This window comes from Zootermopsis nevadensis, unplaced genomic scaffold (genome assembly GCF_977971745.1).
Source record: "Zootermopsis nevadensis isolate Lab colony 2312 unplaced genomic scaffold, Znev_1.0 Znev_ptg000002l, whole genome shotgun sequence".
Lineage (NCBI taxonomy): Eukaryota > Metazoa > Arthropoda > Insecta > Blattodea > Termopsidae > Zootermopsis > Zootermopsis nevadensis.
In genome coordinates this window covers 12695067-12722691 of record NW_028259134.1, presented here as the reverse complement: position 1 = coordinate 12722691, position 27625 = coordinate 12695067, and the positions used below count along the sequence as shown (strand labels likewise).

The 27625-nt window shown below is 37.3% G+C and overlaps 1 protein-coding gene and 1 long non-coding RNA gene across 5 annotated transcripts in view; one reads left to right on the top strand and one right to left on the bottom strand.

Moving 5' to 3' along the window:
- Positions 1-27625, top strand: part of Trmt61 (tRNA methyltransferase 61) — a 108122-nt gene that overhangs the window by 15719 nt on the left and 64778 nt on the right. The window lies entirely within an intron of this gene.
- LOC110832192 (uncharacterized) overlaps positions 1-27625 on the bottom strand; it is a 96515-nt gene that overhangs the window by 6127 nt on the left and 62763 nt on the right. Inside the window, exon 2 of one of the 4 annotated variants that reach the window (XR_015535385.1) lies at positions 20888-21491. The exons of the other annotated variants lie outside the window; for them this stretch is intronic. This is a non-coding gene — a long non-coding RNA (uncharacterized LOC110832192). Of the gene's footprint in view, positions 1-20887; positions 21492-27625 lie in introns of those variants that run through there. 4 annotated transcript variants of the gene reach the window in all.

Genomic DNA, 27625 nt, shown 5'->3' with positions numbered 1-27625 from the left:
ATTGAACCTTCATCCGGAATTTCTTCGTGCTCCAGTCCTAACTGCCGAGAAAAATGGGATTTTTTTCATTTCGGTATTTAATAACTTTACTTTGTCACTATTTCATATTATTTGTAAAGAGGTATTTAATTCGTACTGTAACCAGAACCAATTTTCATGTAAGCCTTAACAAATCCATTAGCGGCTACTGTTTGTTGCAGACATTTTAAGTTTGAGTCTTTCAGTATACTAGGCTACACGTAAATATATTTTGAAGTAGACGCTATTGGCTCACTAAACTTACAGGGTCGTGACAACCACTGCAGAATTTCCTTTGTAACATGCTTAGTCGAATTCACAAGCCACGCAGACACAGAAAGGAATCACTTTGCTTGTCCCATCGATAGGAAGAATAAACCTTAGAAACTGCACGTTCTTTCACGATGCATAATGTTTTCTTCTGTTCTGTTTCCTTAAAAGAGTTCAAATATAACAAATGACAATAAATCTTTTGGAAGTGCGCCCCAATTCGAGTACCAGAGAGCATAAATGCAGATATTTGAAAAGTATTACAGTAGTGTGGATTCAGCTTAATACTAATTTACAAGAACATTGGTCGTCAAAACGAAGTAATGAAAATGTCGATATCAAAACTCGGGTTTCCATTGTGGATTAAGGTATGTAGACCAAAAGTGAGGATCGTGTGCAGTTGAATTAAAACTAACTCTATGGACCAGAGCCCTTGAGAAGGTCATAGTCACACAACTTGTTAAGACATTTCCCACTGTTTATGTAACCACAAGGATCATTATCTTGTTGATAAGAGCCAACAACTGTTCCCTATTCAGAGTCAGATGAACTCAGTCGACATGGCCGCATCCCACTTATTTCAGACCAATTTTAATATTATCTTATTTCTTTCAAACTCAGTACGGTAGATGTGCACTAAATTTTGAAGCCATTTTGATTAATTTGGTTAATTTTACGTCAGTTTTACTGCAGAGTCTGAATGTACATTTCGTTTACATATTTCCCTGGAGGCCTGTGACAGATTTTGATGAAACTTATTATCCTGAACTTATGTTAAATGACCGCCATAATTGCATGTCGTCATCTTAATTCGATGTACGTGTCGCACCACATATGGGCGTAAAATAACTTTTGAGTCTGTCGTTGAGTCCTTCAGCGGATTTTGATTAAACTCAACATGAGACATTCTCGCGAATATTATCACGTGCACGTTTATCTGACTTTAATTCAATCAAAGGGCAGCTTTACGCAGAGTCCTCAAGATTTTTACTTGTATTTTGAGTCATGTTAAAATTTTTGATGAATTTCGACACTTGAAATTGTTATTTTTTATGTGCGCGTCGTTTATGAATTCCACTAACTTTATTTCGCCAGAATTTTGTTTGTGTTTTCAAAAGCATACCATCTGATTTTTATCTATTTCTGTCATGATATTATTTTGCTGTGTGTAAATATGTTTTAATTCCACATAATTATTATAAATCATATGGAAACCACAAATTATTAAAATTACCTGCGAGCGAATTATGGTTTCAAAGTTGGTCGATAGGAGTGATCACGTGGTGCAGGCGGTCCTGCGAATAAACTCATGTCGGCAGGCTTAACACTTTGAACAGTTCACTAGGTCTCAAGGTGAAGATGACGTATGTAACCCGTAAATCATCCTATTATACGAATCAGCTGTAAGCCAATGAATATTTTTCTGATACAGAAGTAAGCTACACTGTAATTTGTTACAGCGTAATTTTGGGTGGAGGAATTTAACATTTGACCGCCGCGTTATTAGTTGTTGGGTTTAGGCTTCAGAAGGATTTTGATAAATGAGAGCTCTATGCCTTTATGTAATTTTAAGTAATCACAGATTCTAAAGATGTGTGTATAATTAACCTTAACAGCGAAGATTCAGAGCTATATAAATTAATGCTTATGCAAAGCTAGATGTAAATGAAAGTCATAAGATATAACTGGGAATAGGGAAGGGTTGATTAGGTTTTTGTTTATGAGAATAATGCCTGTATACCCTGTGCAGCGCCATTATAAATTGTTATATTAGGCCGAGATCCGTAGAAACCGGTGTTAGACAGTCTTCCGCCAGCTCAATGAATGAATGAATGAATTACCAAGTTAAGATCGAATGTCCTTCAATACACACAGTGTAATTTTGTGACCACCGAAGGCCCATACAGATTTTCTCCATCTTCTGTCTCTATTGATTAATTAAAAGCGTGTCTACTTTGTCGGTGCTGATGTGAAGCACTGGTTTGCTTTCAATACTTGCCCTAGGACAACACACTAGGGCAAAGCGAACTTGTCTTTCAAGCCTTGAAATATCGGAGTTCATTTGACACGTCCGATAAGGTGGATGCTTTGTTACTCTGGCTGAATATGTTATGGTCTTAGGCCTTTAAACTGAAATCTGTTATTAACGAAATTTCGATTAAATAAATGTTTTAGGAAACAATGTAGAACTAATTTAAATATTTATTTTATGTACGTTTTTAACAAGATGATCAACTTATTTTTTCATGCTGTAAATTTGAATTCTATGCAACAAGTAAGTCGTTAACGTCCGATACAAGACCATTGTGCTGCCTGAGTAAGAGCTGAGTTTCTCACGTCGGCGAGTAGGAAGATGGCTATTTTATGGGTTGTTGCGCCGTGTAGTTTGGTAGAATTTCGCCAACGCTTCGGAGGTGCTTGCTACATCCATTATCAGGGCGATGAGCCCTGAAACTTCATTAAGCTTCCACCAGACTACAAGATGCAACAACCCACAAGACAGCCATTTTAATTGTAGTACCAGATGAAGAATTAATTGCAATACTCGCTCGCCAGCACGTCTGGCAAAAAGCACTTACGCGTAATATGTTCTACTTTGGTTCAACGTAATTGACAGTGTTTCATATTATGTAATGTAGAATGAGTTGAAAATTATATTATGAGTTATTAGTACCTATGCCTGGATTTGGAAGGAGGCTGCCGTTTGTTTGTTTTGAGGTACTCCTCTGGAATTCGCCTGGAAATACTGAGGAAAACTAAAGGAAACATTGTCAGGATTGCAGATACCGGTTATCTTCCGTATACGCGTTTGGACCGTCAAATATACCGATCGGTATACTATGTTACCTGTTCGATCAGGGGATACTACTTCACTGGAGGTGGAAGTGTGTCCCTGCTTTAATGTATATTCTATTTATTGGTACTTTCACGGATAATTATTTTCTTCTACTTCAGTTTTATCGAACTTAAAAAAATAGGACTACTTTACTTTCACTTTTAACTTTCTCTTTAATACATTTGTATAGCTAAATGTAAAACGAGTTTGTAAGCAAAATGTACGCTGACAAATTACATCTGGTAATATGCCAAGTTTTGAAAATACTCTCCGGTATTAGGAACATTGAATTATTCCAATCCGTCTTTCGAGTAGCCTACATGTGTAGTACATGAAATGTTACTTTATACATTACTAGCGAGCGAGAAATATAAATAATGGAAAAGACTTTAATTATATTAAAGCTGTTTTTATGTAGAACGATAGTCTCACATTTGCTGTGTAAAATACCTTGAAATGAACGACTTTATTGTGTCTAGTATTGACATTTTATTTTATCGTCCGAAGTGTTTCTCAATGCTAACACACTATAATACAAGCCGTTGTTTTAATACCAGTTATAGGCTGATTAGACTGGCATAAAATCGACTACAGGGACAATTATCATTTATGTACAGTCACTACAAGGAAAACATTAGCATTCGGGTTTCGATCGAGATGTTTCTATATTCGCAACTTATGCTGTTGTCTACTGAAGAGAGGCCAGACAGTGTCTAGGAAGGGTCGATTACAAACGGGTGACTGTTCCTGGGTCCATCACATGGGTGGGAAATTCATAACCACCTACTTTTATTAACTGCAAGTTCAATACACGTTTTCCGTTCTGTTTTCTCATAGGCGCACAGAAATATGAACGTAACTGAAAAGAAATCCGATTTAATCAATTTAAATATAAAATTTTGGCATTAAAATAGCTATGTGACTGCATTTGAAACTTTAAATTAACTTAAACTGAGATATTTGGGGCTGCACATCTTATATGATTCAATGACTTAGTCGGAGGGTCTGAGTTTGACATTCAGGTTGCAAAACAGTCTGCGTTTGAGTATACGATAAATTCTAATTCGCATGGTTTTTATCGTTATAGCTAGTTGAAGCTGTGAAGCTCAGAAAGTAGTGCGCTGATAGTATTTTAATTTGCCGTTTACTTTTTGCTGTTTCATGTTGGACGGTGAACATTGGAAATGCCGAAATTGAGCTCTGGGTCCTCTGTGACATAATATCAACAACAGTCTCCTTTCTGTACACGACTTTTAGTGACGTTCGTATTTTATAATTATTATACTAGTAGAAGAGTGCTTATAATTATGTGTGTCTGTTGCCCATATTACTATAATCATTGCCATGGTAACACTGTTAGGGAATTGTAGGCTTTATTATTTGCATTAAAGACTATAAAACCACTGCCTTCTTTATGTGCCTACCAAATGTCGTTAGCCACATTCCTTGTAGATTTTGACAGCTATTATTTTCACACGTGGAAATGTATTTTCTTCAGAGCCAAAATTGGAAATTGGCATACATTCAGTACGTTCCGAGCGTAGTTATATTTTTAAATAAAAGGGTAAATATTATACCCTCTGGCCCCACTAGTTCTTATTAACATAAGAATTCAAAATACTTTCGAGTCCTTTTGGCTAATAAGTTCTGCTACTTTCGTGAAGGTTTGAATCACATTTTGCGCTGAACTTATTAAACGAAACGAAATGTGAATTCATCTTAAAATAACTATCATCAAGTATTTATCTGAGACAAAGACTTAAGCAATTTTATATTGGGGTAAATAATGAGCTTGTAAACATTTCACATTATGGGCTGGTCAGATTTCTGAAGCATGTAGATTAAAATAGCATCTAGCTGTTTTTAGAATCAAAATAATATGATTTTTTCGAGTGACTATTTTGTGTTATAATGAAACGTGTTTAATTTTGAAGTCTTTTATAATTTTCTGTCCGTAAATGAAAACGAATTGGAAATTGTTGTGTCATTAATACAAGTAGGAATAGTAGTATTTATCTTACTGTTTAAAGATAATTCAAATTTTGAATAATGAAGGCTAATACATATATTCGCGTAATATTGTTAATTGCACAAATAGATTTTTTCTTCAAATACTGAAATGTCAGTGAATATGTTCATTCGAATGCAATCTTATCTTTATTAACGTTACAGCATATTACAGTGAACAGCTGTGGCTGTATTGTGTGTTTGGAGATACGCGGCTACAGATAGCGTGACGTCCGAATGTCTATTGAAATGGCGGACTCCTGTCTGGAAGCCAAGCGTGAGTAAATTTGGTCACGGCCCCGCCCATATATGTTGAAACATCACCGCTGTTATAACCTTATTTTGTAACAAGGAAGCAATTAGGACCCCCGGCGACTGTTCGGTTATTCAGTGTACTTTTTGCATATTCTCCGAGTTGATCCAAAATGGATGTAGAAATTCGATTACTTTGTCAGGAGGTAACGAGGGGTCCCTCCATAACGTATGTTTGGAGCAGTCTCTCTTAGTCGGCCTGTTCTGTGTGAATAATATTTGTTCAGTTTTTTTATTAGGTGGCGTATCTGGCAGTATGCTTTACGAATATATAATTTTTCAAAACGCTGTCAAGTTTTCCATTAACAAACAGCTAACACAACTCCATGTATATATCTTACTGGAACCCCAAGGTTCTGTTTTCACGAGGGCCCGCCATTAGTTTCTGCTCTGATTCAGTTGAGTGCAGTCCACACCATCATACCTTATTCCGCTAAGATCCATTTTAACATTATCTTTACATCTGTGCTTAAACTTCTCTAGTGGTCTGTTCCTACTGAAACTGCACAGGGCACGGAATTCTTATGGGCGTTGTATATCTCATTGTTTCTCAAGATGGCTGTCTTCTGGGTTGTTGCGCTGTCTCATGAGTCATCGCCCTGATGATGGAGGCAGCAAGGGCCTCTGAAACGTCGGCAAACTTCTATCAGACTACACGGTGCAACAACCCAGGAGACAGCCATCTTCAAACTCACCGTAGTGAAAACCTCAAATCATGCATTTTTTCTCATTCGGGGTTCCCGGTGCTACGCGTAAGGGGTCCTCGATTTGAATAGTTTCTACTCTTTTATTTTGTGATTCTGTATCATTGTAAATTTTAAGTTTTGTTCGTTACATTTTTATTCCCACATTGGGTTGTAAACACGAAAGAAATCGGTGCATTCTGTCTACAGTTCGGTCAATCTGTATTCTGTTTAATCAAAATGTATGAGGTAATTTTGGAGAGAACGCCCGCGCTACCAGAAATGTTGAGAAACTGGTATATCACGACCAAGGCGAATGGTTGTGTAGCGACAAACAGAATATTCATGCAATCTTTCCATATTTATTTTACTTAAACTATATGAAATGGTATCGCAAGGTGATTGTAATGCTTGCATTTAGAACGGCATGAAATACATGCATGGAGAGGCATGACTTTACCTTAATAATATTTTACACATTTAAAATGTAACTTTAAAAACAGGCTACCATATTGCATCATCCACTGACAAGACTAAACACAGTCGTGCTGTGCCTACACATGGCTACAAACTTGTCATGCACAGAGTATGTTATTTCTCGACGATATAGGCCACTGTTTTCTAAAGGATTTGTTTAACCTTGCTTCGTTGATTATTGATGCTTTAATAAAAGCTCCTTCAGTTTACAGAAGTTCCTTATAAGGACATAAGCCAACGTCAGACTATTATTAATTTTTGTGTATCTATTTTAGTAGTAACAATAAAGGTGTACATGAAAGCATAGATCATGGAAATTAAAAGCCTATCAGATGACTTCATATTTCAATTTGAAATAATATATAGAGTAACAAATAATTTTGAAATTTTTCTGAAGTGCAGCATTTTTTCAACTTGAATGGTTATGTTCCAAATGTATTCCAGTAAGCAGATAAAAAGTGGAAAATTATGGTGGATCAACTCCTTTTTTGTAACTATTGTCTTTTCTCAAGAGCCATTACTGTATTCCAAAGTTGCTATATGAAATTTGAGGTTACTTCTGAAAATATGGTTTATGGTCTTCGCCATATAGTCTCCTTTTATTAGATTTTCATTCGATATCTGATTCACCGTTCATCGATTCTTTATTGTATCTCGATATTCATACTGCTAGCATTATGTATTTGTATTAATATCAAGTGAAAAGTTGTAATTATTTAAGGTTAAAGTCTAAAATTATACAAGAACCCCGTGAAAACTCTGTTTCCGTAAACCTATAGCTTAGTAACACATAAGGAGCGAGGACATATGCTCTGCATTCTCTAGGTTGTTTTTCTGAAACATCTGTCCAATTAGCGATTTGGTCTTACGCTGAATGACGATTTGACTGAACGTTGTCTGCGAGATTCAGAGAAAGGGAAACAGGAATCCATCGTATGGTTTACTTGCAGTGTCTGTCAGAGGTAAACATTTTTACAACACTGCACTGCTTCGGTTGGAATGCTGCCATAAAATGAAGGCAATTCAAATACAGTTCGCGACTGTAATCTTGAGACTTGCGGGGTGAGGAAGTGGGGTGAAGGGGGAAAGATAGCGTATGCTATGCAGTAGCCCTAAAAAGCTTCGGACTTCCTGCATTCCTTGCAAGTCTCAAGATTACAGTCGCGCACTGTAGGCTACTCTCATGTTGTTTTCCATGCGGTTCGATATTTACCTCCTTAATCACTTGAATTGGGGTCAGGACAATGATCAAAATAGCAGATAGGGCGAGACCTTTGCTTTCCAAATACGTATAACTCCTCCCCCCTCCAACGCTGCTTTGGTACTTCCAGCACCCAGAGAATAGAAGATGGCTCTCTTCTGGGTTGTAGCGCCGTGTAGTCTGGTAGAAGTTTAGCACCGTTTCAGAAGCCCTTGCCGCCTTAATCATGAGGGCGCGCAGCTTACTGATCGCCCTGATGATGGAGGCAGCAAGGACCTGTGAAATGTTGGTCATCTTCTACCAGACTACACGGCGCTACAACCCAGAAGGCAGCCATCTTCGTACTCAACAGCCGTGAGAACCTGAGAACTCGCACCTCGTCAGTTTTGACTTGTGTTTCTGGTACCAACATTTATTATCAGCACATCTTGTAGTGAAGTGTTAAGTGATCAATACTTTACATGACGTCACCTCTTCTCATCCAGCCTTTAGTATTAGTTGCTGGCACTTTGTTGTTGGCACAATGCCGTCATTGTTAGCAGGAAGAGTCACTTGTTTGGCTGAACTCCACGACTGATCGTTCAATTTATATTTTTACGTTGTCTTACCAGAAGTGGCTGAATAGCTTCGCTCTAATGTTTTGCAAGTTTCCTCATGAGCTAACGTATAGAAGCTGCATTTCCAAGATAAAGATTTATGCACTCCTGAGCGAGTTAAGTAGTTCTAAAAAATACGTTTGTTGTGGCAACAGTATTAGCATTTAAGGATATCTTGGAATGACCATTCATTATCTAAGTGTCAGTACGTCTGCGAATTAATTTTATTTGTTTTCAAATTAATGAGCTTCTGTTTCTGTAGGGTGGTAATTAGAATGAGGACGAGTGCAAGCAGGCATTCTTGGCATCACGGTCCAAGAAACATCAGATTAATTTCAAATAGTTGTCATACGATCCTTTTAAACGGAGTATTTTCTTAATCAGATACGTATATCTCAAGTCTGGAGTTGAAAATATGCTTATTGTAAGTTGCGTTTTACAAGACGTGCTAATGATTCTTAATTTAATTTGCTGCTGTGTACAGTCGTAGTAGTTCTTAAGTCTAGCATTAATTACTTAGTTTGCTGTATTTAAAACGTGTACGACAGATGAATTCTGAACAACCAGCAAACGAACAATAATGCCCGGATATCGTAGTTGTGATGTTCGGTTTCTGATATTGTAGCACCGCTCGCTTATTTGTGAAAACACCAATGTTATATATAAAACACGTCTCAAAATAGATATCTGAAGATGTCTTCTGGGATATTGCGGCCTGTAATCTCGTAGAAACTATCAACGTTTCAGAGATGTTTACTGCCTTCACGATCGTCTTGATGATGGCAGTAAGCATCTATGAAACGTTGGTCATCTTCTTCGGGAGTTTACGGCGCAAAACCTCAGAACGGTCATCTTCATACTCGCCGCCATGACAGCCTGATTTACCATAAATGGATGTCCGTTCTAAAATATAGCTGGAACAGCCTAAAAAGACTTCCATTGGTCTACTGCTCGCCTAGCATCCGTTCAGATTACACGGCGTCCACGAGCGAACAGTTACAGCTGTTGACATATCAGTAACAGTCAATCGCGGCCTACTTTGTAGACAGACTATATGCACATGTCGTCGATAAATCACAGAGTCCGTCCCAGATATTACGAACATTTCTTTGCCTCCCATGTCTTTGGTCTGTGACCGCCATGTTTCTTCAGACTCAGTTCCATAATTGCGCCGCCGTGAGACTTGAGACTTCATTGCTGGACACTTTGTTTTTGCTTTGTTTAATTTTTACTATTTCTTTCTTTCTATCTCTATTTATTTTCCTCTTTCTTTCTTTCACTCTGTCTTTCAAGTGAATAATTATCGATATAAATTTTCATAGTGGCTGGGTTATGAGGCTGTGTGGATTTCTAGGTGGATACCAACCTTTCGAAGGAGCATTCTGCCTCCATCTTCAGGGCCGAGGTGAGCCCTCACTTAAGCTATGCATAAATGTAAACATTTAAAATTCTGAAGCTCCGAAACGGAAGTTCCTGTACGATTTCGTAAAATGACAAATTAACCTATATAAAAATTCCCACGCTTTATATTAACGTCGTCACTGAAACTTTTTCAAGCACGATAGACAGTAAGAATATGCATTCTCCTACTGTAGAATCTTATAAATTGTCCGCATCAAGAACTTATGTAAAGCCTACGTCATTGTGGTCGAACTGTTTTTTTCTTCGAACCAAAAATGCTTTTCCCGTTGGACCCAAGGGCCAAGGAACCCCTGCTGACGCTGGTTTTAAAACTAGTAGCCAATTTTGGTAATCTTCAGGAATACTTATTCAGAAATAACAAATTGTCATAGTATATACTCAAATATAAATGTGAGTGAAGTGTAAACAAACTATTTAAAATTTGTTTCTGCAACAGCTTGTGTCTGAAATAATTTTTCCCGGAAAATTTACATTGCTCGGTAGGGTTTTAAAGTGTGACACTTGTATCTAAAGCAGCAGACGAGATAATAATCATCACCTTTTTAAAAATACTTTTGTCAAAAGAAAATAAGCGAGCCTAACTGGTAACAAAGTAACAAATAATTTCCCGGGCCGGACGTAGTCCGCCAGATTGACCACGCTGGCATAAGTACTACAACTAAAAGAAGAAATTTTCTCAATTTTACAGTAATTACTTAGAGTGCACGTGATAAATGTGGTCCAGCCCCTAGTTACACCGCCAGTTTAATTGAAAGGGTCGTCCCACACACACAATTTTAACTAGACTGATGAATAAAAGCCAACAGCCATATTTAATTGCATTTACAGATTCCTAGAACTAAAAACGCCTCTTTACTTTTTCTTTTCAGGGGGGTTTCATTTAAAAACGAAATGTACTGTATTCGCCATCTCTGTTACATAGTTCAGGTTTTACTGGGCTCGTTATCTCGGGAGGAAAAATATGTTTGTTGAGCGACCTTCTCTGTCTGTGTACGTCTTTGCCCAGTTGGGCGGATTAAATAAACGATTGTAAAATTCTTTGCCACAGAGTGGTGTCCCAGTGTCGCGTTCATATTAATTTTTTACCCATAGCAGAGATTAAACTTAATCATGGGAAACTGAACTCTTTCTGAAAAATACAAACAATTGTACTCAGCATAAAATTTCAGTACATTGTGAAATAAAACACAGATTTCATACCGTGGCCATTTTGAACATTTTCAACCTACAGATATTACAAATGTTGGTTTAAAATTTGTAGACGTAGGTACATATTTTTCATTATCCATGTTTCAGTCGAAAAATATATAGATTTCGCGAGATGACCGTTCTTTTAAGTTTCATTTCAGGCAAGAAAATTATATGAATAAAGTAGCATGTATTTTGAAAATCTGTCTTTAAAAACAGAAGTGTTTCTATGCAGAAAATGCTCGCCCGGACACCAAGTTGGTAGTTACGAAAGTAAGAATTTAAGAAGTATGGCGGCATAACACATAAGTAAACACAGACAAAGAAATATGATGGTACAAAGACTTTCATCGGGCATGGATTCATAAAGTTGGCTGAGACAGCAGATGGAAGGAACTAATGCAAAAACGTTACGTGTTACAGATACATATTATTTAATGAGTAAGCCTGCGCTCCCTTTTAAAATAGCTTGGAAACGAACCAAATTAATTACAGACAGTAAAACCATTAAACATTTTATTGTTTTGTTGGTGGAAATGTTTTCGAGTCTGACGAATTTGTCAAATATTAAGTACAATAATCACGGAGAGATTTCTAGTTCGCGTGTTCTTGCATTATTTTTCAACCACTGCCATTACAAGGTCAAAGTCCTGCAGCAATTATTTTCGTCAGCTGCAGTTTCGAAATCTCAAACGTAATTTATTTCCTGTTGAACAGTTGGTCAACATTTGATTTCACGAGCAACTGGGTCTGAGTAGTACCTGTTTGTTTTACGTTTTGGATAGATAGTACAATAGCTCTGAAAGCTGAAAACGGAATCTTCTCTATACTGCGGTAGTTCGAGGTAAATACTGTGTTATTTACTGGAGATGTACAATAATATTTAGAACTCACTACGGACTGTTGTTTTTGCGTATTTAGAGACTTGATCTAGACAGTTTTAAATACTTTCTGGAATTTGTAGGGTTAGGATCTCATGCTTCTACATGTTACACAGATGTAAAAATCCAGTCCGATGTAGACATATTCATCGACTATCTGTTGTATTTTAAACTAACCTAACCTAACCTAACCTCCCCGAAATCGTACCGGTACTTGTGTCATCTAAGACATTATAAAGCAGCATAAATCAAAATGAAACGACACACGAGAATGAGCAAACTACTGTTCGGAGATAATCATAAGAAATCGTTCTGCGTCGTGTACTTTGGTACAATTTTACCGACGTTTCAGAGGTACGTGCTGCTCCTATCATCAAGACGATCATCAGGTTTGTCCACAGGTTTTCAATGTGCCCTATTTGAAGGCACTGTTTTTCCTTCGCGTACTGGGAAAGACCACAAATTCAGAGATTTGAAGCCTGGACATCCTGAATGCAAAGAACCCTAGTTAAGGAAGCTTTGATTTAGGGGCAAACCTGATACAGATCTCATTTTGGGAAGAAGTGATCGGCAAGAAAAAGGCAAAAATAAATTTGGGAGGAGCGAACTCGTCCAAACGAGGTAGAACATTGTTGTGGTAAATCAGACGTTGGTTTAGTCATTCTGCTTATCGCAGTGGAGACTGTTGCATAACTTCATATATTTTTAAGAAAAAAATTCTCGCTTCAGTTTTTAATCGGAACCTGTTCGCTGTAGCAATTAGATTTACACCATGAATCAAGAATAATGGGAAAAATAGTGCTTGATATTAGAGCCGGTATTGGGACCTGTAGCTGATCCACATTTCGATACGAAGCAGACTGTGGTACTAATTACACATTACTGCCTTCATTAGCTCTAGAAACACATTTTAGAAACCTGTTCGATATGTGTGTGTGTACACTTAATGTGGTTCAAGACGGCTTCCTCCCATGCTTTGTATATCGAAGCCAACTAACACTTCGTTCTTTGATGATATTTCAAACTGTAAATTAATAGCGTACGAGATCAACAGTCCGATGTGTTAAGATTTTAAATTGTGTTATGTAGGGTTATGAAACGATACGAAGTTTATTATCGATACGGATTGTTCGTCCTACCCATATTGTTTTAATGTTTCTGCCTCGTTATCTGAATGATGAGACTGCTGCTTCATATGCGAGAGGCTCTTGGTTCGAATACGAGGCAAGAACATGCTTTGCCGACATGTTTTTTGGTGGTGTTTTTCAGCCCTCAAGGAAGTGCTGGGGTAGTAGGCCTACTTCATAAGAAGCCACAGCTGCTTCCTACCACAGCCTTTCGAATCAATAGTGCTTAGTCAATTCGCTCTTCGGTAGGGTTACCCGAGTGGCTAGAAAAGTGTAGTTAAATAAACCAGTAAATTTTCCTGTACAGATTACTTGGGCTCGTGGAATGAACTGTGGGTAAAGTCTCCTGGTTGAGATTTCGGGTTCTCTTTGGCCCATCACTTCCCGTCTCAATCAGCAGGGATTGAACCGAGGTCTCCGTCTTAAGATTCCAGCATCTAGTCGCCTGAGTTATGGCTCGTCTCCTCGGACTTTAGTACTATTATGAAATTCACGTACTGCGGCTATGATCGCATATTGTCGTGGAAATCGAGACGAAATGTTTTGCACAGGCAAAGGGAATGGTTAGGTTTCGAAATCTTGTCAATAAATCACAGCCCACACTTGGCCACAAATGTTTCCTGCTGTATCTCAGCTGCTGCTTGCCTTCCAGCACGACGGTATATTAGTGTTATGAAGTGGTTTTGCATGTCTATTCCGTTACTAGCATTAGATTGTAATGGTGCTATTGACATTGTAATATTTCAGCTACATGTGTCTGAGAAACATAAATATATCGTTTCACTTGCTTGTCTGATTAGTATGCTAGGTGCCAGCCCATCAAACAACAAAGTGTCCAATGATAGTCCAGAGTCTGAATGCTGCTAGAAGCAAAATCTGGCAAAAGGGTCCTTTTCGCAGTGAGTACACTCTGACCCAAATCAATTCGATTCTTGGTTTACTTTACGATATTTTATTTTCTACATCAGAATAATAAAACTGGTGGCCATATCCGGCCCGAGACCACTGAAACGAGGCCCTTGAAATGATTTGTTAATTTGTTATTAGTTGGGAGAGGTTCATTTATTTTCAGTGCTCTGAAGGATTTTAAAAAGATCGTGATCATTATCTCGTCTACTGATTTACGTACACATAATATTGGCTTTAAAATCTACCGTAAAACCAAAGATTTCTAGGTCAAAATTGTGTAAGATACAAACTGTTGCGGGAACAAATTTAAAGTAATATATAGCTTTGTAGTAATCTGTGCACAATCAATGAAATTACGTTTGATCATAGGCCTATACGATCGTATTTTGGCACTTCTAATTAAATATCGTTAAACTGGTTATTAGTTTTCAAAAGAAGTACTAGGAAGGGTTCCTTGGTCCTTGTATCCAATGGGAAAACTTTTCTTTGCACAAGGGATGAAAAAAAGGTTACCTGCCTTGGATTATATACGATAGATTTACTAGTCTGTTTTCGAGACTCAACCTAAAATTAATTGAAGATCGCTGTGTTCTGGGTTGTAGAGCCGTGTAGTCTGGTGGACGTTTACCGATGTGCTTGTTGTCTTCATGATCCTGATGATAGAGGCAGCAAGAACCTTTGAAACGTTGGTAGAGGCCTACCATACTACACGGTGCTACAACACAGAAGACAGCCATCTTCATACTCGCCGCTGCGAGAACCTCAAATCTCACTAACATTAATTAATCTTTGTAATTTACTAATGTTCCCTACTCTTTATCTTTAAGCTCGCTATTTTCTGTTAATTACCAACATTAATCTGTATCTTTATTCATCTGGGTTTATTGCCTCTTTTATTACAGTAATTATGGTCAACATCCCGCCCGATAATTTTTTAATACACGCTCCCATATTTTCTGGAATTTAGTAACATATACTCCAGTTGTGAGCCAATTTTTTAGCAACTTAGGTCCTGTTTATGGTCTATTTTGATACAAGATTTGACAAACCTGGTTCATATATTTTATTACGTATCGCTTTCTAATGGAAAGCTAAATATTTCTGACTGTGTCCAAATTTAAGTTCCACACAAAATTTCCATGTTGCAATACCGATTTTTTGGACAAAAGTTCCGTTAGTTTCTCTACCACCTCAGAAATTCACACGGCACCGTCAGTCGTAAATTAGAAAGCTGTAAGTTTGAATGGCCTCTAGTGGTATGATACTGACGTTAAATCCGTCCATTTGATCTAACGTTATTGCAAGGGAGCTTAAAACATTGGAATAGTGATGTCATAAGCTTACATTTTCGTATAAAATAAGGTATTATGATAAAAACAAAATAAGTCCTATGTTATGTTTGTTACTTCCTTATGACCAATTGTAATTCTCAGTTGTGATTGATATTTAAAACAAACAAAGAATTCAGCTTTATATTTCAAGATCCGTATCTCTTTCTACTTTCGTGTTTTCAGTGATTTATGATGATACCTTGATAAACAGACTTTGACCTGCTTTGGAACTTATATTGAAATTGCGTCCGCTCCTTATCGTTACATAATTATCAATGAATCACTAACTTGAAAAATGGCGTGCCTTAAGGTGTAACAGATTTCTGCAGCCATTGTCTTGCTTTCAAAGACGAGGTTATGAAATAAATCTATACTGTGACAGTGTCCTGCTGTGTGTAATTGTGTCGTCTTTCAAACTTATGGGCTTGATCCGTCCGTAATCGGTTGTAATAAGGGTATACATACTATGGTTAGATTCATCTTTTAACAGTAAAGATATGTAATCAGTCTACGTCATGTAAGAGTTAAAATTTGTTTCTAAACGTGATTTGAGGTTCTCACTACAGTGAAGTAGTCGATGATGGCCTTTTGGGTTTTAACGCCGTTTGCATCTATATTTAGATGTATGTAGGTGCAGGTTGTTTGAATTTATTAACGTTATAGCCGTATCCAGCAAATACTGAGAGATTTCACAGGATGAACAACGTAACAACAATTAACTCGATAATATACGAGGTCTGTGTGTACCAATGCAAGAAAGGTATATGCGCGTATATTTTCATGTTAGGTGATATATATTTTCTTTGATTTGTGTAAAGTTTACATTTAATTCAGAGACTGTAATAACAATTCTCAGTAAAAAAAATAAGCGAAAACAGTTTTGAGTTGCTTCATTACATTTGTACTGTTAGATTCGGAGAATTAATACTTGATAAGAGACTGTTACGTAATATGGTTAATTATTTTGTTTCCTTGAAATTAGTTAACATAATTAAGTTTAATTTAATTACAGTGCATGACGAATTTTTCAAGAAGAATTGGTCCAGAAGATTGTTCGTGTAGAAAGGATCACATTTTAGCGAATGCTCATTTTTTCTGTTTGAATTTATCGCGTCTTCTGTGTTAAGGCGCTCTGCTAGATGCATTGACTGTATTAGAATGTCAGTAGTGGAGAAGGTCCTTTGGATCAAATTGTTTGAGGGCTGCTGTGTGCAACGCTGATTGGATGCCGTGTTCTTGGAATCGTATCACAATACCGTGAGAACAGATTCAGGTTTCGTTTGATTGGCTACAGGTTGTTTCACAACTATGTTGTAATCATCGGTTACATATATGTATATATATATGGAAATGAAAACAAACGATCATTTCTCGAAGTCTGCAGAATAAAAAATCGACTTCGCCGTCTAACGATATGTAATTAGTCTTTAAACTATCTTATTATGAAGCGCATATTTTATCTTTTCTTCTCTCTGTATAAGTAAGTAATTACGTTTGAATATGGAAAGATGTCGTGTTTTCTACGATTCAGTTAGTACTGTAATTTCAAATATATAACAAAAGAAGTATGTAAATGTATTCATAATCCCAGTGCAGGCAACACTGTGCCACTGAATTCCCTACTGCAATTCCATGGGGCCCTTATTTTTATCTCGCTCATGTCCATACGCTATTATCGTATTTTATTCCGATTTTTTATTATTTTCTTACTTGATAATATTCTTCTGTTTTATTTATCGACTTAATGTTTTCTATTACATAGCAATCGTACATATATCGGTTGTAATATTTGGACTTATACCCATTTATACCCTGTAACCGACGAATTGTGTTATTTTCATCATTCCTTATCTGGTAATAAGCCATTTATTCCCCTCCCGTGAGCTGAAAATATCATTCATTCTCTTTATTTCAGTTAGTGCCAGCGTACTTCTAATTCTTGCCATGGGACAGATGTGGCAAATGCAATGATTGAAAGATGCCACTACGCATGTGAACCTAATATTTATCTATTTACACATATGTCACAATAGAGTTGCACGGCTTAATGATAATGCTGTTGTTGTCTACTCTCATTTTATTTTTAAGTAACTACCCACTACAACGCATTTCGGCTCAGAACTGCCGTCATTAAGCATCCTACTGCTACAAGATTGTAAATTAGTTCCAATGACATTGCAGGTCCAGCGCCTCCAAACGCATACTATAAACCTCCCATCTGAAGTCCATAGGCGATATTGTCTGTCAAGATGGTCACAGTGGTACATTTACACGGTCACCTGAGCTTCAAGATTTTACATGAAATTAAACAAGAGTGGAAGGGATTTATTTGTAATTTTGCTTATATCATTTACTTCGATGTTAATTTATTGCAGATATAAATGCGCCGTTTTAACATACTACATAAATCCAATCAGTCTTAAATTAGAGAGAGAGAATGTTCTGAAACAATTTGTCTTTCTTCTGGGGAAGAGACCATGTAAAACAACGGATTACTTACACTTGCACTGTTGTGTGAGTTTTTTTTTTAAAAAATTAGTAGCTTATTACTGTTCCCGGATGTGTATTTACAGGTCTACAACACGCGTTTAAGTGTGCTTTTCCTTTAAACAATCACAGATTGTTGCGAAGTTGCGGTAAGTTTTAATCACTGCTCGCCTGTCTTCGTTTCATCAAAGAACGCTAAATTAATAAAGGCCACGCTTCATACTGCGACCACTGCTGTATCCTGCGGTGTCCGTCATAAAACAGTGCTGTAGGCTTCGTGTCCGCAAGTCCCTTTGTTTCTTTTATGATTGTCTTTGCTGTCGCGATGAACCGCCATCTAAACGAGATTGATGCTCTTCGTATCACCAGTTTTCATCTGAATTGGCGCCAAAAGGCATTGGAAATTCTACTGGAGTGTCAGAACAGGAAAATCAACACAGCAGTCGCACGCACGCACACATCTTCCGCTATCCTTTTTTTTTTTTAAAAAAATTATGTTGTTCTCTCTCGTAAAATGAACTCGGCTTGGGAATAAATGTAGTTCTGTGAGATGTAGGTTATGATGATGATGATTTTGTAGCGAATAAATTGACGAGTAAATAATTGGATGAATATATAAATCACGAATAAAGGTATCATGGGATTCTGGTAAGCTCCTTTGAAACATTGGGAACAATTATGATAAAATTATGATTCATAATTGTGATAGCTACGTTTATTATTATTATTTAGTGTTCTGTCTGACGACAGGTCCATATGAACAGGATCCTTCCATCCTTTTCTCGGACTGGGACCTGTTCATATACGTTCTTGGCAGAGATGATCAGAAGTGGTTTGCCATTGCCTTCTTCTGTGTGTGAGTGGAGTAATTGTTGGGATGCCACGGAGAAACCGGGGAAGCCCCCGGAGGAAAACTCCGTGTTGCTTAGACCACGGCCTTTCCCAACACAAGTTATAAATTCGGGCCCCGCCGGGAATCGAACCCGAGACCCCAGGATAAGATATAATAAATAATTAAATTCATTTAAATAATAATAAAAGTAAAACATTACAAATACAAGAACAAACAAATGAAACTAAATATATAAATGTACCATATTAATAATAATAATAATGATAATTCAATTCATTTATTGAACAATATTTCACAAGTGAATGGGCAAAATACGATACCTAAGTAATATAATTCAATTCAATAATACTAAATAAATAATAATAATAAAAATATTATTATTGAATTGAATTTGGAAGGTGGAACGTGTGTCAGGTCGACGAAGATGACGAAATGAACAACAAATTGAGAATACTTTGGGCCTACTCGAACTATCTTTCAGAATGTTCGTCCATTGTTTAACTGGTCACTTTTTTAGTCTGTGAATATATATTATTTTCTTGTCTTTGCAGACTTGATTGTTAGCCTCCCTTCAGCTATCTTTCAAAAGTCATATCAAGACCACAGGCTGCTAGTTGGGGGTCTTGACATCGACTTACTTTTACATTTTAACCCGTTATATGTTTAAGGATTACCATAATGTTGATTCCATGTTAAACTAGTCTACAAACGCAGACAAGAGCAGGTCCTTATATACAACATTTCCAATAATCAATCAACAATGAGAGTTATGTGCTTGAGGGCCATAAATATTGGTTGTGTGTTCCAATCCAACATTCCCCATTGTGAAGCAAAGTGTTTTCACCGAGTATACGTCGTAATGTTGCTACAGCAAGAGATGCTCTTTTTGTTTCATAGAACGAGTTTTTCACCCCGGGACGCCTGTTACCGTATGGATCGCCAGGTGAAATGTCGTTCGCGTCACCAATCATTAACAGCGTTCACAGTTCAGACTAACCGGTGGCCTTCCTATAGTGGAATTGAAGTTGCCGGATCATAACGTCCTGGTCATTCGCGATGTGGAAATCAATACTGGACACACATTTTTTCGATCTTATAACCAGCATCAGTTAAAACCACTCAGTGGCAAGGCAGTAAAAATCAGGATTCGTAAGATGTAGACCTTGTGTTTTTTTAAATAATATAATTTCTCTATAAACCCATACGTTTGTGTTTGTGTTTGCGGTTTTAAAGTGTAAAAAGGGTAGCGCGTGTATGAATTATAGAATTTTTTATCACATTTTTGCGATTTATTATAACTCTCCACTCACCACAGCATAGCAAAATGATTATTTATAACTTCATCACACAGCATACACTTTAATAAATTTGCAGTTTTTCGTAAGTTTTCGTTAACAAACAAAACGTGAAAATGTCATTACCAGAAAGAAATAAAATGGCTTTTAAAGGAAAATATCCATTTCACTGCATAACAATTATTTTAAAGCCTACAACTGATACAGCAAGTTTTAATTAAATTCTAAATACTTGGAATGTGGCAAGTGTTCTGTTCGTTTCGACGTTTAGAACCATAACATGGAGGTTTTATATTAAATTTCAGTGTTTCTTCAGAGATTTGTAATACACATAAACGACCCACCAGACATTTCAGTTGTTAATAATAATGAATTAAACTAAACGGAGAAGCTACTCAGGTGGCCAAAAAATTACCCTACTTTTATGGAAACCGGATATTAATTACCGAATTTACAAGAGCCATGGCTGTACCTATAATATTATCTCCCCATCACCCCTGCTTCTCCGAACAATGTATTGAATGCTTTTCTTGTGTCTCCTATGAGTGCTACATGCTCCACCCATCTCATCCTCTTGTTTGCAATTTGCCGTGTCTTCCGTGCGTGCTACATTCTCCGCCAGTCTCATCCTCTCTTACTAGGTTAATCTACTACTAGACCTATTTTGGTGGAGAGCACGAATTTCCAGTATCTGCATTTTCGCAAATGTAACTTTATCTGTCATGGTTATCGTAGTAATAGCTGGGCACGTTTCGCAACGTCAGCTTATAACTGTGCCTTCTTTGTCCGTCTGTAAGCACCTGGCATGGCTTCGTGGCTTGACGTGTTTTTATCAGATTTAGTATAGCAGTTCTTAATAAAGTTTAATAACCGAAAATAAAAATTTTCGAGGTGAAATTAGCCACTTCAGACACTAGTCATCCGTAACTCCCTTTTTATATATATATATATATATATATATTTTTTTTTTTTTTTTATTACAACAGACTGTGAGTAACAGAAACATAATTTTCCTACATCCTTCTTCTTCCTCAAACGTTCTTATTCTCTTACCACTTTTTATATTTCTTCTTTCACTCTTTTGTCTCCTACTTAACCTCTTTTCCCTTCTTGTCCATTTTCTTACTCTGCTCTTATTCCGTCTTATTTTCGTCTTTCTTCTCCATCGATATCCTGATCTACATAATTGTGTGTTGAGGTTCTGTTCGGGTTACAGAAGGAATTGAAATCATTACACATACCCGTTCCTTTGCATCTCCCTTGGATTGGACGCTGCACTGTGGCCATACATTCTTCCCCCCGCCCAATTATAGTTTCCGGATGTTCAATACAGAAGCTAGTTGTTTCTGCGTTCACTGGATCGAGAGCATTATTTTAACTCTCACCGGGAGGCTGTTTTCCCGTAAAGTGCCTGCCCACTAGATTCATTCAACATTGTCAGAAATCAAATTAAGATCTCACGGTGTGTAGTCGCAGTGGTGGTGATATTTCTGTGTGCCAGGTGTGAATGTTATGAAATCTTTACACGGTGGTGTCATTTCAAGTCTCTTCAGACACGTATTTGTACTTTAGAGTCACCGTTACGACATTCAGGTGTACTAAAACAGATAAGAAGAGACAGTGTGATAATATAAAGGATGAAATATAAGTTGTTAAGAACATTGTATGAGAATAATCAAATACTGCAGTTGCCTCAAGTTTAATGCGCCCTCGAATATGGTTCACATTTCTGTGTTTGAAAAATTGAACTGAAGTAAACATTTATATTGTGAACAATTTTTAAATTCTGTAAAATACTATCGACACATGAAACCTAACAAAACTGAACATGTATAATCAATATACGGCACAAGTTTTCTTGGGGGGGGGGGGGGGGGGGGGGGGAGTAATGCGCATTTATTTGGTAAAATTCGTAATAACTTACAGGCCAGGTAACTGAGTAAACTGCCCATTTAGCTACTTAAGTACGGGAAAAGAAGAAATAACTTATAGCAGCTGTATGGTCCTGCCAAATAATAACCTTCTCATATTAGCTCCACTGCCCTGCCATCTGACAGAACACCGATCATGAGCGCTTCAACCACGTGTTGCCCTAAGATATTATCCACGGTAAAGGAGGGATGCTTAATGAATACTTATTTCCGTTTTTCAAGACATTTAATGGTTTTCAAGGCTGTTGTTAAATTAACAGATATTTGAAAGTGTTTTAACTATAGTTATGTACTCGATTGGTGAGATATTAGGTTCTCACGGCTGCGAGTATAAGGTTGCTGTCTTCTGGTTTGTTGCGCTGTGTGGTCTAGTGCGGCTTACTCATCGACCTGATGAAGGAGGCGGCAAACACCTCTGAAACGTCGGTAACTTCTATCGTACTACACGGTGCAACAACCTAGAAGACAGCCATCTAATGTACTTGGTTATTCAATTATTTTATCACGCTGTCAATGGCTGAATGATTAGGGCTGCCTTTTTGTATTCGAGAGGTCCCAGACTAAATTCACGGTGTGAAAGCCGGCTACTTTGACGGGGGTCTCTGCGGTTTTCCTTAGTACCTCCAGATGAATGCTAGAACAATATTGTGTGTTACGTCACGTAATTCCTCAGTTTTTAATTCGGATTCCTTCCGTTGGTCTGTAGATATCATGACGTTAATTACATTATTAAAAATAAGTGACGCAGCTGTGTGTGTTGTAATTAGGTGATGTCTAATGACATGCGCTAGGATTGTTGTGAAAGATGTATGAGGTGAGATGTATCAAGGTTGTATACCGGCATTTGCTTGTAGGAACTAAGGGAATCTATTAAACGCCTTAGACAATATAATGTCTCTCTGCCCGAGATTCGAACCGGACGATAATCAAACGCCTTACCACCATAAGGACACTTTTGATTACATCACGTTGCTGGAACATAGTACAGACGTTTTAGACTCTTTATGATTAGCAGAAAGGAACTAAAATGAGAGAATTTAGCAATCCCGTAAGGTTCTAAGAAGAAAATTATCAGTTTCAGAATCTAATGAATATATTATGTTGGTACCACTGATATGGTTGTACGGAGTATTAATCTGATTACACGAAGGGGACAACAAAAATGTTTCGGTCTGACGCTGTATGATTCGGTTTTACCCATTTCTAATGGAATGAATTCAAGTTTACGCGAAGTAAATTATATCCAAGTGCTCCATTTTTACGTAATTTATCAATCCCCCCTTCTTTCCCGGAGAACAGACAAGAGTAAATGCATAGGCGTGTTTCATGCTTCTTAACGAATGGGTAAAAAATTAAGACCCTTATTGAAGCTGGCCATAAGCATGTAGGTAATGGATCAGGCTCATTTATAGTTGGTTAAGAGTAGCAGGTGACTTAAGCCATGGAACACGAAGTAAATTGATGTTCCGAAGATGTAAAGTACCTGAGCGAAATCTTAAGTTCGTTTACATTACATTGTACAGGGCATTGAATTGTACTATTTGTATGTTTTAAGTTTCGGAAGCAATAAGATATTAACTCGAAGATTTCTGTCTTCTGGCTTGTGACGACGCGATGACGCCCTGATGACGGAGGCAGTATGACCTCTGAAACGTTGATAAACATCGACCAGACTACACAGCGCAACAAACCAGAAGACAGAAATCTTCATAATCACCGCTGTGAAAACCTCAAATCTTACCGATATTAACTCTATTGTTCGCCACTAATTAATTCTGGTGCCTCTTCCTCGTTACGAAGGTCCTACGTAGTTTTCCAAAAATTCAGTCACCTTTTGGTTTGTGCACATTAACTGATATCAGAAAGAACTAAGTGTTTTCATGGAATACCAGTTTAGTGCATAATTGATAGTCGCATCTGTCGGCATGTTCTATCTTTGAAAATACAGAGCGGATTTTTGGATTTTGGTGAAATTTGAAAACAGGCGTTAGGCAAACGTCACATATTTTCTTAAAAATGTGCAGGCCTGCGCGAGATGAAACATGAACATCATTAATGTGTCAACAGTTATCGAAACGTTTTATTATGCATGGCGTATACCTATTTATATTTTCACCAGTAATATTCGGGTGATAAAATCAGGGAGGATTTGATGGGCTGGACTTAGAGGGGTGAGAAATGTAAGAAACATTTTGCCGGAAAATCTGAAGAAAAGAGACCACTTTGAAAACTCGGGCCTAGATTGGAGATACATTAACGTGGATGTTAAAGAAATGGCTTGTGACAATGTGGACTGAATTTATCTGACTTAGTGCAGAGACGAGTGGCGGGCTGTTGTGAACACTGCCATGTTTGCCACGGGAATCCAACGAGTTGTGTAAGATAAATATGTGCAATTAAAAATGTTGTGCTCCAAAATTTATCATCTTAGGAGTACACTGTACAAGACAGCAAATAAGAGAAAAATAGCAAAGTTGTCTGCTATCAAATTTATTAATCTAATTTGTTCAAATATGTAATTGTGACTGACATTGTGTTTTGGTTTACCATTTCGGCACTTATCGGCTATTATTTTTAAACACTGTGTGCAGTGGTTAAATGGTTACCCTTTTGTTCCTGTGTGGGCCTTTTATTTTAACTTGAGGCGTTCTTAACACCAAGATCTTCTTTTCAAAAGATATGCCGCTATGGTACGATGTAATGGGCTTTAATTGAGACTGTGTGTTTCCCATGGACAGTTTTTCTTTAATATATATGTACTTGAAGAGGGGGGAAGGGGGTATATTTTTAAAGTTGGCAGGACTGTGGTTCCGCCCTGTGTCGCACCTCTGCCAGAAGGGACAGCGGGATTATTGAGACGCACGCTAAGATTCAATGGACCGTCTCTCATTATGGTCGTCACGCGTCTTTTAACCAGGCATCATAGTTACAAATAACAGGGTTATGTTTAAACTCGATTAAATAACGATTTGTTGTTTTGTGTTCATTGACCATAGGAGGTGCATGTCAGTGAAGTGATATCCAAGTCATGGTACTAATGATGCTACCATAGTTGGGTCTAGGTGTAAGCTATTATTTTAACTATTTAAAGCTTTGCGGTACCACATTCTTCAACATTCAGAAGCAATACATTTTCGCCATAGGTTGTATTTATGGGCTTCGTGTGATTATTAGAATAAACAGCGATCTTTTCCATAAATAACATTAATCCCTTGATATTCGTTGTGACAGAAATGCACTGTCTTCGTTGACTGATGTGTATGTGAATATAACTTTTAAGTATTCTTACACGAACTTGGTGCTTCAGAGCGTAGAGTTATGATAAGGAGGTTGGACCTAACGAAATATTTCGACACATTTACAGCTTTCTCAAACCGAGATCTCAAAGGGTCTTCACTAGTTTCTTAAGTTCCCGATACAAAACAACTTATACATCTCTGTTACATACCCAATTTAGCCCATCGATTTGCAGACAACTACCTTCTTCAGTGGAATTATATTAGTTATTAGAACTTTCGAATTTATTCTCACAGCAGTGAGTATGAAAATTACTGTCTTCTGGGGAGTGTTACCGTGTAGTGAGGTAGAAGATTACCGACGTTTCAGACGCATTCTCTGGCTCATCAGGACGATGAGTTTCACACAACACGGCGTTGTATGGACACATATGTATTCTCTGGCACATCTGTTATGTCCGTTATCTGGCACATTAACTGTAATACAAATCAAGATGAGAGACGAATTCTGTTCAGGTGTAACGTAGGCATATTCATCTGTCCGTAGGTGATGAGCGCAGTGGTGCGCGATGAAGCAGTTAGGTTCATCGCTAAGCCGTTCAAAGGGCTGGCCAGTCCAACGGGTTATGGGATCGCATTTGTATGCGTTGAAAGGATAACGTAGTCTATGCGCTTATTTATGGTTTTGAAAAAAAGTATTTATTATGGTTCACGACACATGTTGACAAATTGATAGAGCTATTAATGGATTTATTATAGCGTAAATTTCACTTTATGCAAGAAGGTGTACGCAGTTTTATCGGTTTATTAGTAGTAGTAGTAATTTACTAGATCTTGTTTCTTTTTAATCACTTTAAGTGGCTAATACCCTTTTGCAAGTGTTGATTTAGGTGAAATTTAAAGTTATTTGTCTATGAGAATTTTAACATAAATCTCTTAACAAAATGTAGAGATTACCATAATGTGCGATAATGGAAATTTTATATTTAAATACTTTTTTTGCGGGAATTCACTGTGGGATGATCTGTATAGAAAATGTTTCGCTAAGCATCCAGTGCGTTGCAATAGGCAGTAGACTGCTCCAGATAACGCAGGCGTGTGTTCCAGTTATAGCCTAAACGTCGGAGTTGGAATTTTAATTTGGCCTTAGTTAAACAAATTTCGTACGTTTTAAGGCTTTAAAATGTCGCCGAATGTTCCTTATTGTAGTAGGTTGGTGTTTTATCCTTAATTAGAAGTCGGTCTAACTGTATTTATTTCCTCTATAAAAGTTTGGTTAGCACGTAAATTCAAAGTAGTAACTATATGCACCACCTTATTTGGCGTTCAGTGATTCCAAATTTTGCTTACCGATTGTATCTGTGGGTAACGTATGTTTTACAGAATAAAAAGTTTATATTTCTAGAAACAGTGTTAACAAATTGATCTGTGTAATGGAGATACACTGTGTGTTATTTGAAGTCCGAAATTACGTTTTTAGATTAACATTGTTCTTCAGATGGTTAAAATTCTTATGCTCCCAGTACGCCATCAAACCTTGTGCAGTGTTTCCATCGGTGTTTTCTGTCTCTTGAATATTATTTTGACAGCTGTAATTATAAATATACATTTGACTTCCATTGCCCATTGTCTGACTTTCGATGTCATAATTTTATTATGTTTTTATGTTTAAATGCAATGGATTTTTATCAGACGATCAGTCGCCACGATACGAATTAAAAATCCCACTTTTAGAAAGCCCTGATTCTATTAACTCAGTTCCTGATGAAAATAGTCTCGAAAATGATGGGTTTTATTAGCCGATTCCACAAAGTGCGTGAAATGAACGTGTAACGGTGTGGTGATATTTTCCATCTGCATGATTCATTTATAAAAATATTCGAACATTTTGTTTTAAATTTGGTGTAAGTTAACTCTCAACGTTAGTAAGAGAATTTAATGTTTATCTTGCATAATCCTCAGCTGCAACTCAACGGACTCCTACATGACAAAATAGAGATATCATCGAGATGTAAACCTTTTATTTGTATCGGTTTTCGTTCGATATGGCGAATATTTAACAAAATTTAAGGAAAATGTTCTCTGGTTCTAATGCGCTGTAGACTCTCTGTATATAATACGATTAGCTTACTAACAAGTAGATTTTCTTCTGCAATAAACGAGCACCAAAGCCATGTAGGCTGTCGGGCTACATAGTAAAGAACTCACTTCCAGTATGTGTAAACTTAGGTACCCCATACTAAAGCTGTAAGAATAGTAATCGGGACGAATCTCTGCGTTTAACGTCCGTTATAACTAAAACACCATGGGATCAGGTAGATGGAGGGGGTAACAGATTACTTTGTATCCCGTTGTTTCAGCTTCTAGTGTCTGTAACAAACTTGGTTCACGTAGTACATGCGTGTGTTTTCCTTCTACCTGCAAGATAGTGACGTAGGCGAAAGGCACAATTTTGTCCCGGGTACTGTACAATCCTTTTTCTTGTTGATAGTCCGTGTCGGTGCTTCTGAATGCCCAAAGGGTCTTTTGAAAAACGTGTAGAGCATTTCTTAAAACATTTTCAAG